The 17,983-nt window shown below is 42.2% G+C and overlaps 1 protein-coding gene across 1 annotated transcript in view; it reads left to right on the top strand.

The window, feature by feature from the left end:
- alg2 (ALG2 alpha-1,3/1,6-mannosyltransferase) overlaps positions 1 to 17,983 on the top strand; it is a 60,714-nt gene that overhangs the window by 10,042 nt on the left and 32,689 nt on the right. The window contains exon 4 of the mRNA XM_023400788.2: positions 14,139 to 14,302. The gene's annotated coding sequence lies outside the window, so the exon portion shown is untranslated. The remainder of the gene's footprint in view (positions 1 to 14,138; positions 14,303 to 17,983) is intronic.

Raw genomic sequence — 17,983 nt, 5'->3', positions numbered from 1 at the left:
TACCTTCATAACTTTGAGCAGAAATTGTGCAATCATTTTCATGGCTAGATAGTAGGAGTGACCAAGACAGCAGCTTTAGCTCTGTCACCTGGGCAATGGAGACATCACTCCTCCCCTCCTTCTCGGTTGAATAATCTGCTTACTCACCGGATGTGATTCACCTAACTAACGCAGTCAGAAAGAAGGTTCTGTTGTCTAAATGTTTGGTCAGTAATGTGTAATGTTTGGAAAGTTGTGTGTTTGTGAGATAAATTCATTTGAGCCTCAGTGGCTGCTGCTTGGAAATCTTCACTCAATAAATGACTGAGGGTACAGTACAGTAAGTACAGATATATTTTGCACATACAGAGTGACGTTATTATGTTAGATTACACTACGACCACAGTTTGTGAATTAACTTTTACGGAATTGGATGGATCTAACAGAGTCGCCCTCATAACCATAATAGCTACAAAATTTCTATTTAGTTGATTATCCTAGAATATTACTAAATTATAATGCACTTTGCGTGTCTCCTTGGGGCCTATAAGAAACATGATGTAGACATTAGCCAACCCAATTTTTTTTGCACATTTTCTTTTTTGAAACCAGCATTTTTACACTGGCAAACATTGTCCTTCTTTCTTCTTACCATTCACTGGCACATTGGTATGGTTCTCGGGGCACTGGCCTATGTTTTTTGCCGCTGCACGGGCAGTCTGACAAAACAGTGCTGGATTGTGAAACAAAAACCTGGATGAACTTTAGCTGGACCGCAGTTCCATGTCATTCGGTAAGGCAGTGGCCAATTCTTTGTAGGTTAATTTGCGAAATCAATGCTGTACTTCTGTTGTTTACGTCACGCAGAAAGATAAAATAATTGCAGATGTGAGAAGCTTCCTTCCTCATGGTATTATAAATTGCTATTCAGTGTTTTGGCATCTGAAGCCTTAAGAACTCATGGATCTGTTGCACCATGTTGGCTTTGTTGGTGCAGGGCTGTTTTCTGTCTGAATTTCCACATTTCTTGTCTGACCTGTTTGTCGTCTTAGTGTTTTAAGGCTTGCACACAAGACACGTTTGCATGCACCTCACACCCTCTGCAGTCAACAACAATATGTATTGAGTCACCCGTATCCTCATGTGCGCACTAATAGAGCAACATGCTTATCAAAACATTGGTCTATAGCGCTACCAGTGGTCAAAAACGCCACAGGGTACCTTTAATTTACTTTTTTTTATGTGCACACACATATGTTGTCTGAACAGGGCAGCTTGAAGCAGAGAAGCTGCTCTTATAATCTCTCAGACAGTTGCCAAACCAGACTTGGGTCAATGGCAGGTCATGACCTCAGACTGACCCTCTTAGCCAATGTCAATAGCCCCCTCCTCCTTCCCTACAACACCTTCACCATCACCGTCTCTGTTACACTCTCCTCTATACTCTGTTGCTGTCTCTGGCCACAGTTTCCTCTCTCTGTTGCCCTCTCTTGACACTCAAGTACTCACTCCTTCCTCTGCTCTCTCTTTCCTCTTTCCCTCTCTTCTTTCCCTCCTCGTGTTCCCTTCGCTCCATGAGGGGGGAACTTCCACTGCAGCTTCTATCCAGGAACAGGCTTCCACTGTGGAAACACAGCTACATTGCATTGCTCCAATTCGCTTTCCACACTGAGCAGGAGAGGGGGAGCTGGGCTTCATGTCATTGCATCAACACACACACACACACACACACACACACACACACACACACACACACACATTTCCACAAATATATGTGTACACAAGCACACACACAGTACATCTCTACTCACATCATGCTGTGATATTATTCTTTTTGTTGTATAATTCTCTTTTTCTTACAAATAATCTTAACTATCTTGGCGCAATGTGATTTTATGGACGTTAAAGAAAGATCTCCTTTTATCTCACCATCCATCATTAGTGGTACTTTGATTTAAATGACAAGAGTTGGACATCCAGCGAACATCTGAAATGACAACAGCATGCAAAGCAGAGGTCTATATCTGTCACTGTGTGCGTGCCGTTTTGGATCTTCTCCTGAAAGACAGTTGCTATAATTGGCCACTTATCAGCATTAATGGATAGACAAGACATGTACGTAGGTAGGTGCTTTAGAAAGACCACACACGTGCATACACACACCGAGGAAAAGCAGGAAGAGTCACCATATTCAAAGCAGACAGGAATAGAAACAGACTACATGAGGTAACCACAGTGGCGTAAGCAGTAGCCATTACCTCAACAATGACCATGACCAGAAGTAACCTTCATTGTGTGTGTGTGTGTGTGTTTGTGTTTGTGTGTGTGTGTGTCTGTGTGTGTGTGTATATACAGGCATATAGCATACAGCTGTCAAAGATGCCTTTTCCATAATCAAGATATTCCTTTTCTCCATGAACATATCTGGTCTTTATATAAAGTATGCCTGGGACTTACATAATTCTTGGCACTTTAAGTTTCTGTGTGTGTGTCTGGAAAGCTTGTGGAACTGCAATTGTGTGATTGTGTGTGTGTGTGTGTGTGTGTGTGTGTGTGTGTGTGGTTTTTTTTGTGTGTGTGTGTGTGTGTGTGTGTGTGTGTGTGTGTGTGTGTGTGTGTGTGTCTGTCTCTGTGACACCGTGGAAGCTCTCCTGGCCACGGCTGTGGAAATGCTCCACTGCCCCACTCTGCTCAGTGGAGACTGGGGTTGGAGAGGCGCATGGATGGATAGATGGATGAATGAACGAATGAATGGGGAGTGGGGTCTTTGATGGTTGGATGGTGAAGAGGAACTATTGAACTGTGGCAGTGCCAGAAAGACAGTGGCAAACTGAGAGGGGGAAAGTTGAGCTTATTCCCATCTTATGTAAACCAGACCTCCTCAGTTGTCGCTTGGCTTCGGGGTTTGACTTCGATGTGACAGACTTATGTCACTGTCACAGTTTAATATGTTTCTTGTTTTGCGTTTAGTGACACGTCTTCGCTCTGAGCTTTGATACAGTTATCCATGATGCCTAGAGGATGAATTCGAATTTTGTAATACCCTGAACTTTCCAGCAGATCAAAGTTTTCACTTATTCCGTGAAAAACATCTACTGCATGAATTGATGTAAACTTTGGTACAGACATTTATGGTTCCCAGTTGAAATATCCTAATGACTTTGGTGATGCGCCAACCTTTCCTTCATGACCTTTCCTCAGCGACCTTTCCTCCATGACCTTTCCTCCACATATTAATACATAATACAACTAATGACATTCCAATCAGCTTAATCTGTGCTTTGTGTTTAGTGCTACTGTAATTAGCAATTGTTGGTGGATGGTTTGTGTACACTGCAGGACAGTTTTTTCTCTTTGAATTAACCGTGGATTTGTAATTGTACTCTATTCTGATAATGAAGGCTCTCAGTAAATGTTTAATCCAGTGCAGAATCCTATTGATAAATCCTACACTTATAAAGCTTAAAATGCTCAATTTGTATTATTGTGTCCAGCTCCTATATACAGCGTACAGTCATACTAATACATACTGTCATAACATTTTTTCTTAAATTGCCTTATAGATGTTGTTTGTAATACTTTCTCCATACTTTTCTCAGTGTGTTTACAGTACATTATCCTTGCTTTGAGTCTCATGCCAAGTCATATGACCGTGCCTGTGGTATTTTCTTTTCTTGTCTTTTGCTTGATGAAGCGTGACCTAACTTTGAAACTCACAACATAGGTGTTAATATATTCATACACTGTATTTCACTGTGCAGAAATAACTTTTTCTTCTGTACTGGAGGGACTGCCCTCACTTTGCATTATGGGAAGCCCCATTTGGAGTCTGGTATGGATTTGCATGCTGGGTGCAGGCTGCGGTAATATGAGCTACTTCACTGCAACAACCTGCTTGTCTGCCACTCTTCATGACACTAATATACCAATAGGTTTTTATTTGTCAGAGTGTCTGTGCTGTGCCTCTCTTAAGTCCTTGTCTTCTGTTTCCCATAGTACATTAGATAGGAATTCATCTTGAGAGGCAGCATGTCTGTGTGTGCGTGTGTGTGTGTGTGTGCGTGTGTGTGTGTGTGTTACTTGTAGTGGAAACTCTTTGGGAATCTGTGCCATGGAATGTCTGGGCAGGATTCCCTCTTTTCCCCAGCGGAGCGGACCATTCACACACGGTTATCTGTACGCAACAGGAACACGTAGCACAGCACAGCATGGAGACACATGTCCATTTGTGAGATCTCTGCTTTGGGCTACTCTATCCAAAATTTGATTTACATGTTACTGAGGATGTGTTACCAAATCACTAAAACATAAACTGCCTCTGTCTGTCTGATTTTTCCCTTCTCTGTCTGACTTCTGACTTCTTCGCTCTCACTTTCTCTGACTTATTCTTTTCTTCTCTCTTCCTCTTCTTCCCCCTTCACTGGAATGTAACTTCAGTTTGACCCTGTGACTCATCTCTCCCACGCTGACCACACCAGTGCTGTCTGTCCTATACAGACGCAGTGCTGACCTAGACTCTCATACGGTACACGCATGCCAACACACACACACACACACACACGCAATCCTACACACACACACACACACACACACACTGTTGCGTCACTCTCCTGTGGTGTGGTCTGTAACTACTAGACAGCTGTTCCTGCTTAGCTGTCATGTCAGCCATGATGTCAGAGCTTTGTTGTGTGTGATTGGCTGACGTCTGATTGTGTCCTGTGTATGTGGGAGACTGTCGCTCTTTGTACCATAGAGAGTCGTGGTCATGGGCAAAATGGTCAATTGGTCTGTGACCTCTTATCCTACAGTGGAACACTTACGTCTTTCTTGTCACCACATTGTGAAAATGTGTTGCGCTTCTGTCACAGTGTTGCGCTTCCGTCATGGATTGCAACAGATACATTAGTGACCCAGAAGTCACACAGGCATGTGTATGATAAAATGAAAACACTGCGCTTCAAAGTTGAACTCAGTGCTGTCTGCAGCTTCAGAAATGAAAGATCAGAATACAGGAGAGAAGGTTAGGCCAACCATTAGCTTAAGTACAGTTTAATACAATATGGGGCTAATTTCTGGCTATCATTTATAGCAGTCCTGGCACAAACCTGGCGCCTACATTACCCACAATGCAACTCAATCACCAACAATTTGTTTGGAGATATTGGTGTGTTGATCTAGTAGAAGCTAATCTAACTTTGAGCTGCTAGCCTCAACCAGAGATGAGAAGTGACCTACAGGTGTCTGGTAACCTTACTTTTTTCTAACTCCACACTTGTAGTACAACGCTGACTCAAGTGACATCACTTGAGGCAATTTAGCAGAATTCTTGCAGCTCCCTCTGGAGCTCGACCATAAGCGGTAGTAGCCCCCAAGTGAGCATGCCCGAAAATTCCATCACAATCAATGGCTGCATAGGAAATTTGTGTGAGCACAACTACGGCAAGTACAGTAAGACAAACAAACAAACAAATTTGAACCAGGAAGTCAGTTTGCAAACTGTGATGGATGTTGACAACAGACAGTTTGGGTAATCATTTTATAGTTTAACAATTATTTGTGAGTGATCAAAGCGGATAACAAGTCCACTTGGATTTAATCATATTGACACGCAGACCTGAGACCACAGGAATACAATAGGACGCAGTAAGGCTTAGAATATTTTGCACCTGACTCAGGTTTCCATAAATAGTGGACCAGTTAAAACCTCCAATTCATGGGGCGTCGTCTAGCGTAGTGGTTTAAGCAGGCGCCCCATGTGTAGAGGCTACAGTCCTCGCTGCAGTTGGCCCCAGTTCGAATCCCGCATCGGACGGCCTTTTGCTGCATGTCATTCCCCCTCTCTCTGCCTCCCTGTTTCCTGTCACTCTCCACTGTGCTGTCCATTAAAGGCATAAAAGCCCAAAAAAATATACTTTAAAAAAAAAAAACCTCCAATTCATATCCAAAGGTTTATATTAAAAGTGGCTTTTAATCTGGGTTTAAAAAATATCAGTGGTTGGTTCTGAAGCAGCAGGAGCTAATATGACACAAAACTGGATTAAAAGTGTGTGTTCTTGTGTGTGTCCAGTCATGGTCACCATGGAGAAGTCCTACTAAAAATCGTCATGACAACTCAAACCATCGACAGCCATGTTGTAAGCCAAAACACGTAACTGTCTCCTACGCATCAACAACATTCACACATACACTCATGCACACGCATGTGCACATGCACACACACACGCACACAACAAAGACGCCCACGCACACAACGACGTATACGACAGATTTAAAACTGGGTGTCAAAATAGAGTTACTTGTTTATGAGATAAATGAATATGTTGTTTACTCTGCTCAGACTGATGGAAGAAATGAGAGGTCCTGAAATACAGCTTCTTTTATTTTTGTCTGTATTTTTTTATGCTGCTTGTTGGTGAAGTGATGACATCCTGGGGGCTCTCACCACCAGCTCACCCAAGTCAACTTTGAACACACACACACACACACACACACACACACACACACACACACACACACACACACAGACATACATACACATACACCCTGCCTCAAGCACACGCACTGCTTGATGGTCGAGATAGACGCGCCCCCCACCTCCCAATCCATTCCTGTATCTGACCCATTTTCCCGTGTACACTGCAGACGCTGGTGAGCAGCCCTTCCACCCACCCCTCCTTGTTTCCACTGGGGTGGAAAACACTAGTGGAGTGGGGAAAAAGAGGGGAGTGGGAGGACAGGGGCAGTGGAAGATGAGCTTAAGGGGGGGAGGAAAGTATCAGGGTGAGTGAGTACGTCCATTAACCCTCCCAGAGGAACACCCCAGGGGTGCTACGGGATTGGCCGTGTGCCTGTGCTAAATGTGTGCGTGTGTTTATTTGTGTTTGCTTATGTGTTAGAGGAAGATTGGAGTTGGTTCTGAAAAAATGCAACTCTGCATCGAAAACATCCTCTCTGTCTCCTGTGTCCACAATATTAGAAAACCTTTCTGTTCTGTGTCCTCTTTACTTCTACTTGTGCCACCTTGTTTGTTACTGATTTACATGCTGTTTTTATTAAAATTTTAGTCTATTAAAGAGGTTTTTAGTTTGTGGACCTATATGAAAAGGGTCAAAATAGTTGCAGAAGATGCCGAGATATCTCGACTTTTAGTCCTGAGTATATGTTAAACCCCTTTGTCCCACATGTCCCATAATGCAACTTAAAACCCCGTATTTTTCACACTTCTGTTTTGCTATGCAGGCTTTTAGTCCAAGCTGAGATACTCATGTGATGTCACTTAAGTAATTGTTCTCAGATTTGACAAGGCTCCCCCACAGCCATTATACAGCTGTTTCCACAGGCTGCATGGGTACATGTTGTGTAAATTGACTTTGACTAATTGATGGAATGCTCCTTATTGCAGCGCCTTTGGACTGATTTCCCACCTCCCATGGCAGCCATTCAGGCAGTTTCCATTAATTTGGTTATACAAGACAAAAAATAAAAATCACCTTGTAGTGTCACGAAAATTTAATGGGACAGGTACCATAGAAAACAATGACTTGCCTTAATTGTTTCAGCATCTTTTAGTAATGCATCTCTGGAATGGAACAGTATGGAAAACTCCTTGTTTGTTGATGCATTCAAGTGCTTGTGGGGGAACTCCAACTTTCCATCTTCCAACATCAGATACAAAACAGCAACTTTTCTTTTGCGTCATGTTTTACATGTTTACATGTACATGTTTCTTCATTGCCTCATGATTCCTCCGGTTTTGATTTTCTGACATTACAATGCTTTTTTTTGTAGCCAAATGTCAAATCTTAGATATCAGAGCTTCCTTAAATGCAGAGTATTAAAACAGTACGGGCTTGGCTTCCAGCTAATGCTTACTTTGAAAAAGACAGAAAAGCAGTTGAATTTTTATTGCAATAAATTATCTGCAGCATGTAGAGCGCTTGCTCTACAAGGACAATTAGATTTTCCCATTATCTTGAAATAAATACAAACAAATGGCTGTCTAGCAAACAGGAAATTGATCTAAAAATGTATTGTATTCTTTAACAAATGCTGTTCAACAAAATAAAGAATACATGATTGGGACAGCAGATAAAGGCCTGAAACATGGTACGGTTTTAAACAATAACAAAGCAGCATTCTTTGCATTATATTCAAGAAGAAAGTTTAACTGTGCTGTTTCTTTGAACACTAACATTAAACAGGCCTTAATTTTGAGTTTCAGTGGAAAATGAAAATAATGAACAGATTGGGCACCGCCTACGTTTCACTAATCACATTTCATGAGACCCGAGGCCAACTCTTTCGATACTCACACAGTCCTGCGGGGATTGAGGTTTTAAACCGTAGGACTGGCAGTGCCCAAACAATGTGCCGAGCGCTGATCACATAGTGAGCAGACTTTTGGTCCAGTGATCCAGGTAGTGACAACGTCGCCCACGAGTCTCACTTTTTGGTTTCATCCTGCCACCATGTGATGTAAATGGAAGTGAAAACACCTACTCTCTTCTCGGTGCCATGACAATCATATGACATCAGTATTGCAATGACATTGCTTTATTTTCACCTGGTTAGTGAAGCATTTCAGAAGGCAGGATTAAAAAGTTTCTGATCGGCTGGTAAGGTGATGGAGACTTGAAACAGTGTGTCGGTGTGTCTGTGTGTAAGTACACTTGGAAATAAGCGACTGTACCTTTTGACCTTATATATGACATGTCGATTTGTTTTCATTTTTTCGTTCTACTGAATGAATGGAAATGAGTGGAAGTGTAATGGCTGCAGGTCTGCACGCCGTTGGAAGAACATTACCTGCAAGGGATGATTTTTTTTTTTTTTAACCTTCGACACATTGCATCAGATCTACCATCGTGTACCGCTGGAAGACTGTGTGGGTGTTTGTGGCAAGGAAGTGTGCACTTTCACTGGTTGTCGGTGTATGTGTGTATGTGTTTGTGTCTGTGTCTGTATTTTGTGTATGTGCTAATCCTGGAAAGAGAAGTGAGATGGACACTACACTTCCGCTCTTTTCTAAAAATAGACCTTCCATTGCAGCTTTTCTCTTGCATCACTTCCTCTTTCTGACACACTATGCATACACTCACTAACTTCTCTCTCACGCTCACAAACACACACACACACACACACACACACACACACATGCATGTATGTAACCTAACAATACTTAACAATTTCCTTATCTGGCTTTGCATGGTAACCATGTTCTGTGTGCATTTGATTTGTGTGTGTGTGTGTGTTTGTGTGTGTGAGTGGAAAGTCGTTTGGTGTAATAGCACAATGTGTGGGCTGGGAAACAGCTGGTGACTTTAGTTAACGTGCATGGATGCATAAAGTGCTGTGCTGCAAAGGCTTACTATGTACGTACATCTGTGATAACACATATATATGCATTTATGAGTGAATGTGTGTGCGTGTCATTGTGTGTGTGAATTACTGAGAAAGAGTGAGAGTTGGAAAGTGGCGTCTCACCACGTGACGTAGGTTTCTGGTGTTTTCCAAACCAAAGAAGTGGAACCAACAGTGACGAGGATGTGATGTCATCATCAGGCTTTCTTTTTCACCCTAACTGCGGCCCCACGTCTCGCGCTACTCTTTTGTCACTTTCTTTTTGTCTGTGTCTATATTTCCGTCAATCTTTGTGTCTGTCTCTGTACAGTATGTGTCTCTCTGTGCAATTTTCTATCTGTTTCTCTCCCCGTCTTTATCTCTTGCTTCCCCTCTCGTTACACTGTAGGGGAGTAGGCGTTCACTGTCTGTTTTTTTTTTTTTTTTATGAATGGGATGTGTTGTTTACTCTCTGACAGAGCGCTATTTCTGTCAGCGTTGATGATGAACACATAGTGTGACCACACTAACTTCCTCCTCTATCGCCCTCCTTCCTCTGATTGGCTAAGGCTCTCCTCTCAATGGCAAAGGCTGTGCGTCTTTGAGGTAGCTGTGAATGTGTACTTTTTTTTTTTTGTGGGTGTACATATGTGCGTGTGCATGTGGGCCAGAGCGTTGAGGGGTCTCAGTGGGCTCCTTTTCAGAGATAATTGATAAAAACATCCTGTTTCCAAGTGAGAAAGAAACAGTTAAAAAAAATTTTTCCAAATGATGTCACTCAGCCCACGCCAAAAAGAACAAATTTATATTTCAAAGTATGACTGCACAGTCTCACAGCTGTCAAGTGATTTGCGTCTTTCTTGATAATAGGGAACAGATATTTTAACCTAAATGACAAATCTTTCATTACGCAACCGTGAGAAAAAAAATTGAAGCACTGTTGTTTTTTAAGTGTATGCTTTTCCCTGTTGCAAATTTAAGTTTGGTTGTTGTAAATACTCACTGAAAATATTTTTAAATGGAGATTGGTTTAAATAGATTTTCATCCAGATTTTTTGTTCCCAACTAAAGATTTGCTGTGTCCTGCAGCAATGTGATGCAGATCACAGCAGATTACTGTAAACAAAGTCATCTGGAGCCATGGTTGCCAGAGTAGTTGTATTTTTACGATCTTTTACATGGAATTTTTTTCATGTTCATATCATTTACATAAAATGAGTTTTTTGCACTATATGGATGAGTTATTGACTTTTCTGTACCAAGTACACCTTTGTCCTTTATCACTCAGTCTGATGCCAGTATCAGAATAATCTGATTAGCATGTTACTTAACAGGTTGCTCCACCTGCTGAATTAAGTGGTTTTGTAAATCCTGTCAGGGTTTTTTTTTTTTTTACTTTTTGAGTAACATTCTTGAGGCCTGAAAAAGTAAATTGCACGTACAGGACATGCACATACTTGTATGCAAATACTGACATACACAGACAGTGGCTGTAAGGCATTTTTACTCACATACTCAAGAATCCACCATGATTTGGATAATACATACATGCTACGCCTGAGGTTATAAGTTTAGGATGAGAATATCAAAAGACAGGTGTAGTCCTGTACCTAATTACCCATGTAATGTAAATACACACACGAATTGTGTGTTTGTGCGCTTGTGTGTGGGTGTGTGTGGTAGTGGTCTGTGTTTGAGAAGGTGTATGATTGATGTGTGAATAAGTGGGGCTTTTAGGGTTAGGTTTAAAATGACAGAAGCTGTGTCAGAGGGCGCGAGGGGCATGCTGACCTTGAGTTGATCCTTTTGTAATATGACTTTGATGAAAGGTAACGTGCTGAAACGGGCCTCATGTTTGAATTCCCCATAGTGAGATGTTGCTTCATGGATGGTTCAGATGAAGAGCTGAATGTTTAATTAGAATGCCATGAAAGATCTGTGGTAACACGCCACATACAGCGCTTTAAAACACAAACACACACAATGAAGCTCTCAATATTCTAACTGGTGTCCTCTCCTGTGCACTGTTCTCTGACTCATTCAGTCACAATATGTGCTATTGTTAACAAACACTCTTCTGTGTTTGTTTTGTGTCAGTGTGTCCTGAAGAGGTAAGTGCAATGTTGTCTCCAAACAATAGTTAAACTCTACATACGAGAGTGTTGGAAGATGTCATTTTAAAGGGTTGATTCAAACAAATTACAAAAAAACATATTTGGCTAGTTTCAGTTTTGTTTCTCATGTTGTTACTGTATCTATCGCTAAGATCTGCGACGGTGAATTTAATTTATTTTTCAGATTCTCTTTCGATTGAAAAAAACAGTCCCTATGACTGATAAAAGTATCATCTGTGAAGTTACAGTTTCAGCAAGCACCTGGAAATGACATATGTTTAAGTTTACGCGACAAAGCCCTGCAGCAGATGAAGTCATTATGATGGGAGGAAAGGTGTCCGTATGGTGACTTTAATATAGAGTGACAAAGTCAACAAAACATTGGATTGGCGCTTGTTTCCCATTTCCAATTGACAACTTTTTTTAAAGCATGATCACGATCATTTCGTAACCCTAACCAAGTGTTAATTATTATAACCTCGACATAGTCCTCATTTTAACCCTTTAACTGCCCCGACCTAACTAAACCTAACTAAACCATAACTGTAGCATAAAACATGTAATTTTCAGCAGTCATTTTCAACGGATTTGATATACACAGACAAATGATGTTTTACTGCCGATGGGCGTCAGATTAGAAAATATTTGTTCTGGAGGTCGTGGACAAATTGAAGGATGTGTTGGTACAGGGGTGGAGGCAGGAATCTCAGGCGTGGATATCTCCAGGATGTATTAAGAGAGCTAGATACGGTGTTGCCACAGTCAGTCTTGCTGCTAGTTTGCATCAGCTTCCCATCTACCCAAGAAAACATTTTCTCCACCATTGTAACAGACACAACATGACACCTCAGACTGCTAATGAGATCAATCATTACCCGTTGTATAATGAATTTTTAAACCATGTAGGATATATCTTTGCAAAACTTTCCAAGAACCTAGAAAAGCTATTTTTATGTACAGGACATCAGCCCAATGTAAAGTATAAGAAGCTGAGGCGGGGCTGGACCGGTGGGAGAAACAATAATGAACATGTGCACTCAACGTGGAAGCAAGCCAAGGAGTGAGAAAACTTTTCTGGGCTTGTGTGCTGGGCAGGCAATTTTCATTCAAAAGACTGGGCACCATCTCAGACTCAAACACACAAAGGCTGCAGCGCCAAGTTGCGATGAACAGTAGAAACCACGCAGCTACTTAATATTGAGGAAAATGTTTGTAGCGAGCTACGTAGCATATTTGTTATCCCTGATAACTGTCTGCTTATGTTTTGACTATCTGTTGGTTGTGAATGTTTAAATGCTTTTCTTTGTGTTTGATAGTTAAAACTCATGTATAAATAGTATGTGATGAAGTTTTCAGATTTTTTATTTTTTATTTTTTTGAACAAGTTCTCTTGCTCTTGCTCCCATTCAGTGTACTCTCAGAATGTTTCTATTGCCAAAATTCAGTATTGACATCCAGTTTGAGTGTTTCTCCTCCAATGCTCTTTCCGGTTGAGGAACAGTAGTTTTTCTGTCGATGGGGCTTATGGATTGGCACATTCAGTATCCCTACCCCCTCTCATTCGCCCACACATGCAAACACTGCAGGAAAAAAACTGGATCTAGACTTTATTGCATTGGTCAGGTGACAGAAGGGAGACTTTTTGAGTTAGAACATTATTGCGTAACACTGTAAATTAACCATGGAATTATTTCATTGTTGGGTTGTACATTGTACAGACGCACAGAGAGCTCTTTCACGTAAACATCGATGCATCATGCTTGTCAGGGATGTACATTTCTTCTTCTTTTTGTTCTTTGTGCAAGGATATTTAGGTTTTAGTAACTCAAGAGACATAACTTAAGGCCTTGCCATAAGCTTAAGCCTTAACAAACAGTTCTTTAGTTATGGACTAGAAGAACATGCTGTTTTCCCCATGAACGTCGCAAGCTGGTCAGTGAAGCATAAGAACGGTCTTTGTCTTTACCCTTTGTGGAAATTAGTTTGTGTCTTGAGTTGTGCACTCAGTGCATAAGTTCATCCAGTGTCAGGTAGACTTGCAGTTAATGAAGTTGTGGGTATATGTATTAAATGCACATTTTCACCTATAAGCAATTTAAAGATTCCAGTTTACCTATGTGTACCTGGACTATGTGTTCAATCCCCAGAACCGTCTGATGCCCAAGAGGATTCATCCGTCCGTCCTTTATCTATACCTGCTTATGCATTTTTCTGGAGCCTGTCCCAAGGTAAACTTGGTGAGAGGCAGGGTACACTCCGGACAGGTTGCCAGTCTATTAGAAAAAAATATAAATATAAAAAATATGGGGCACCATTCACAGATTCAGTGAATGAAACAGTATGGGTAAAAAAGAGTCATAAGTTACCTTAACTTACTTGTCTTTTGACTGAGAGGGGAAGCCAAAAGAACCTGGAGAACCCAGGAACCACTCATCATGAGGTAACCAACTAAACTATACTATACTAATCACCAAGCCACCTCAAAGCCAAAAAAACACTGATTACTGACTGAGTTATATAATCCTGGTAACAGATAAACTTTCTTGTGTTTATTGTTGGGGCTGTCCCACACAGCAGGCTCCATCTCCTGTCAAGACTCAGACTTGATTCCATGGGAGAGTTAGAGACTCATTAACAGCTTGCTCTGTTGGATCCCGTCAGGTAAATTAGTCTTTTCCTCTCTCCCTCTGTCCTCTTCTCACCCAGTGACGTCTTACGCGTGTTGCTGATGGAATCTCCAGCTTGTCGTTGCCGTGGCAGCAGGAAAAACCGAGTCATCGGGTCACAACGGCGACCGAACAACTGTCTTTGAGAGTGACGTCACACGCACGTCTTACCCCAGCAGCTTTACTATACACACCGCGCACACGGTAAGCTGGGGAAACCCTCTCTCACACACACACACACACACACACACACACACACACACACACACACACACACAGACATAGCCACAGTCACTAATCCAATTAGGATATTAGTTAGTGGCAGCCTTGCCCAGACCTCCTTGGACACATGCTGATCCACTTATTACTGGATGGATAGGCCGGGCAATCCCAGTGTTTCCCAGCTCTTAAGCTTAAGTGGCACTGTGCCACCACATCAGGAAGACACCTCATACGCACAAAGGATCCCCCTGCTATTTCTGTGGACTTAAACGCTGCCTGCCCGGTGAGTCAACAAAGACGACGAGGAGGCCAAGAAGTGACTTCCACTCAGTCAGCAGAGTTGCTGAGAGTGAACCGGAAACCCAGAGCTTAGCCAGGGTAAGACACTTTCCCCTACGCACGGCTCTGTCTGCACAAAACTCCTAATCACATGCCAGGAATAGTCACGGACATATACACTCTGGAAATTATTAGCAGGAATGAAGAACAATCAACGGATGGAAGACCTTGGGATGCTGCTTTCACCCACAAAACATGCACTACTTTTCCATGTGCTAGAAAACCATTGATACCATTTGTAGTGAGTGTGTGTGCGTGTGTATGCAATTGTGTATTTTCTGAGAGCCTCTTCATTAAACAACACACCAGAATGAGGGACACTCCAAACAAGGCCACAAGTCCACACAGAGGCTCTTACCCAACACTCATAGTGTAGTGAGGCTTTGCAGAGCTGTTATATTCTCTTTTATTCTCTTCTACACTCAAACACACACACATACACACTCTGCATACCGCATTGACAGCTCAGGCAGTGTGATTGTGCACAATGGCCTATCCTCTTTTTATGTGATGAACTGTGCTTTGGATGCTGCAGTCACACATGTTTACGGCACATGTACGACAAAGAAAGAAACAAAAAAAAAACAGGCCGCAGGCAGGACAGAAGAGGTCGCCGCCGTGTTTTGGGGGAAGAAAGCTCATGAAAAGGTGACAGAGAGAAATCAAGTTAGTTGCGTCTGTCATGTGTCATGTCAGGCCCTCCCTTATGCTAATGTACTCTTCATCTGTGTCATAGAAGGATAATGACTCTCAGCGCAGAGAGGCCGCTGAAGCACTCAGACGCAGAGTAAAGCTCTGCTGTCCACTCCACAGTCAGCCTCTCTGTCTGAATGCTCCACTGTTTCTCTCGTTCTTGCTGTTTCTATTTGTCTGTCTCTGTTTCTACTCTTCCCTGTCTCCGTTTGTCTGTCTGCCTCTCTGTCTCCACACTCTCCTCCTCTTGTCTGTTTCCCTGTTTTTATCTCTGTGTCTATTTCCCTGTCTGACTTTGTCTTTCTAATCTGTCCTTGTATGTGTGCATCACCCATTTTTCATTCATACCCTACTATGTTTACTTCCTGGAAAACCAGACATTTAAAGTGTTTCTTCATGATGTGCACGTACAAGACCCTAAAAATCCAAACCACAATATACAATTTTTTAAATCTGGGATTTTTTTCTGACTTTAAATGTATTATTTAAAAAGACATTTAATTGAAAAATCAAAAATTTGTTTGCCAGTCTGGTTTTGAGAAAAAACATGTGGTGGAGAAACACTCACTGTTTAATCAGTTATTGTTTTTCTCACAGTCCAGTTGCTCTATTTTCCTTGTACATTTCTATAACTGGAAGGTTGCTCATCACAAGGGGACATAGCTTTTGTATTTCCTGCATTTAAAAAAATCAGCTCATATTTTTTGGTAAAGAAAAAGAGAAAGGACGGGAAAAAAGTGAGCTTTATGCATACTGTAGTCTGTGTGAGTATGTGTGCCCGTTGCAGACAGCTCCCTGTGTTTCCCAGGCGAGCGGCATATGCTATAGCAGTTGTCCAGTGTGAGTGAATGGCCTGTCTCACATGGAAAGTGAAGGGTGGAGAGAAACTGAGGTTTCAGCTTGAGGGGACGTGGGGGGATAGCACATAGCCCTGGGGAAGTTTAACGATGTACAATGCAAGAACAGTGTGAGTGTGTGTGTGTGTGTGTGTGTGTGTGTGTGTGTGTGTGTGTGTGTGTGTGTGTGTGTGTGTGTGTGTTGTGTCTGCCTGAGGTGAACTAGAGGATGTTGATGTTGATGTGTTCTGATGGGCTCACACACAGACACAGACCCTGCCTGTGACTCACAGACGAGATGCACGTATCCCCTCTGGGACACCCTGAGGAACACACACACACACACACACACACACACACACACACACACACACACACAGACATACATATGCTTGCCAGGTTAGATATCTGCCAGAGCCACTCATGGATCTTGTTCTAGCAGGAGAGAGGGATTCGAGTGGGGAGGGGAGTGTGGGATCGTCGGGACGTTTGACTGCAATTCTTTAGAGATTGAAGCTGCAGTTGAAGCATCTCATTGTGTCTCTGCAAATTTTTTCTGCAGTGAATTTCTCTGTGAAATTAGATTGGGACTTCTAGGGGTTTCTTGCTCACCTCTGGCTCACCCCCTACATTGGAATAAATGTGTGTAAGCACAATGTAGACAATGTTCTGTCCCTATAGTGTGGGCCATGAATAGTCCTTATTGAGTGGCTGTGTGGAGTGCGAGGGAGGTTTCTGGGTGCATGGCTGACTTCTCTCGGGGCACCGACCACAGAAGTTTAGGACAGCAACCGGAGGCTGCAAGCTTGATAAAGATGGATCATGAGGCTAGATGAGAAGAGCGAGGCGGTACTCAAGTCGTAGCTCTGAGCCAAAGACTTTGCCTCATTCTCTCCCTGACTCACTGCACATAATCAGACATTAAAACATGAGTAAAGCACTTACATTAGCCATCGCTTGCTGTGGATGAGGACGGTCATGTGCACATAGGAATGTGCGTGTACATTTGGAAAGATAGAGAAGAAGATACAAATACACAATCTTGGAGACACAAAAATGAGCCCGAGGGTTAATATGCTGTTGTGACGCCAACCGTATGCTCGTTATAATAGTGCTGGGAGCCTCCAAGTGACAGATATCTCTCACACACACACACACACACACACACATACACACACACACACACACATACACAATGGATGATCAGTAGTTCATTTTGAGATCAAAGCATTCGTCACAAGTGACTGCCCATTTATTAGGACAAACAGAAAATGAATTTGACATCAGCGCAGCTGTTAGACGCTGCATTCACTCCTCTAAAGTTCTTTGAGTCTCGGAAGCAATGATGTCTGTGTATGAGAAGGTGGTAAGAGGAAAGACACAGGATCACAATGCGAATTTACCCAGCACAACAAGAGAGATGCAGTAGTGGGAAGTTGCTCTTGACCAGACATTCGTGTCTCTGCTTTGTCAGAAAGAAATAAGATGTACCTCAGGCAACAATGTTGTTGAAGGTTGTTGATGTGACTGTTAATTTATAGCACAGCAATTTAGGAGTATCCTTTCACCCTGTTCACAAGTTTTCAGTAAGCTGCCAGCTATTCATTCTTGAATGCATCTATTGTCCCCAATGGGCCACTGTAGGTGAGTTGTGGGAACTGGTGACGTGGGGATTCTTTCCAAAGCATTCTGAGTGTGGACAAGCGTGAATGTGTGGTATATTATGATTTAAAACTAATCAGTATTGGACAAATGGAGAGTTTGTTTGCCAACATGCAGTAAAAATGTATTATGT

This window comes from Seriola lalandi, unplaced genomic scaffold (genome assembly GCF_002814215.2).
Source record: "Seriola lalandi dorsalis isolate HSWRI2012SDOR001 ecotype SW California unplaced genomic scaffold, Sedor1 jcf7180002052955, whole genome shotgun sequence".
NCBI lineage: Eukaryota > Metazoa > Chordata > Actinopteri > Carangiformes > Carangidae > Seriola > Seriola lalandi.
Note: the sequence above shows the minus strand (reverse complement) of the source record. Positions and strands in the feature narration are given on the sequence as shown.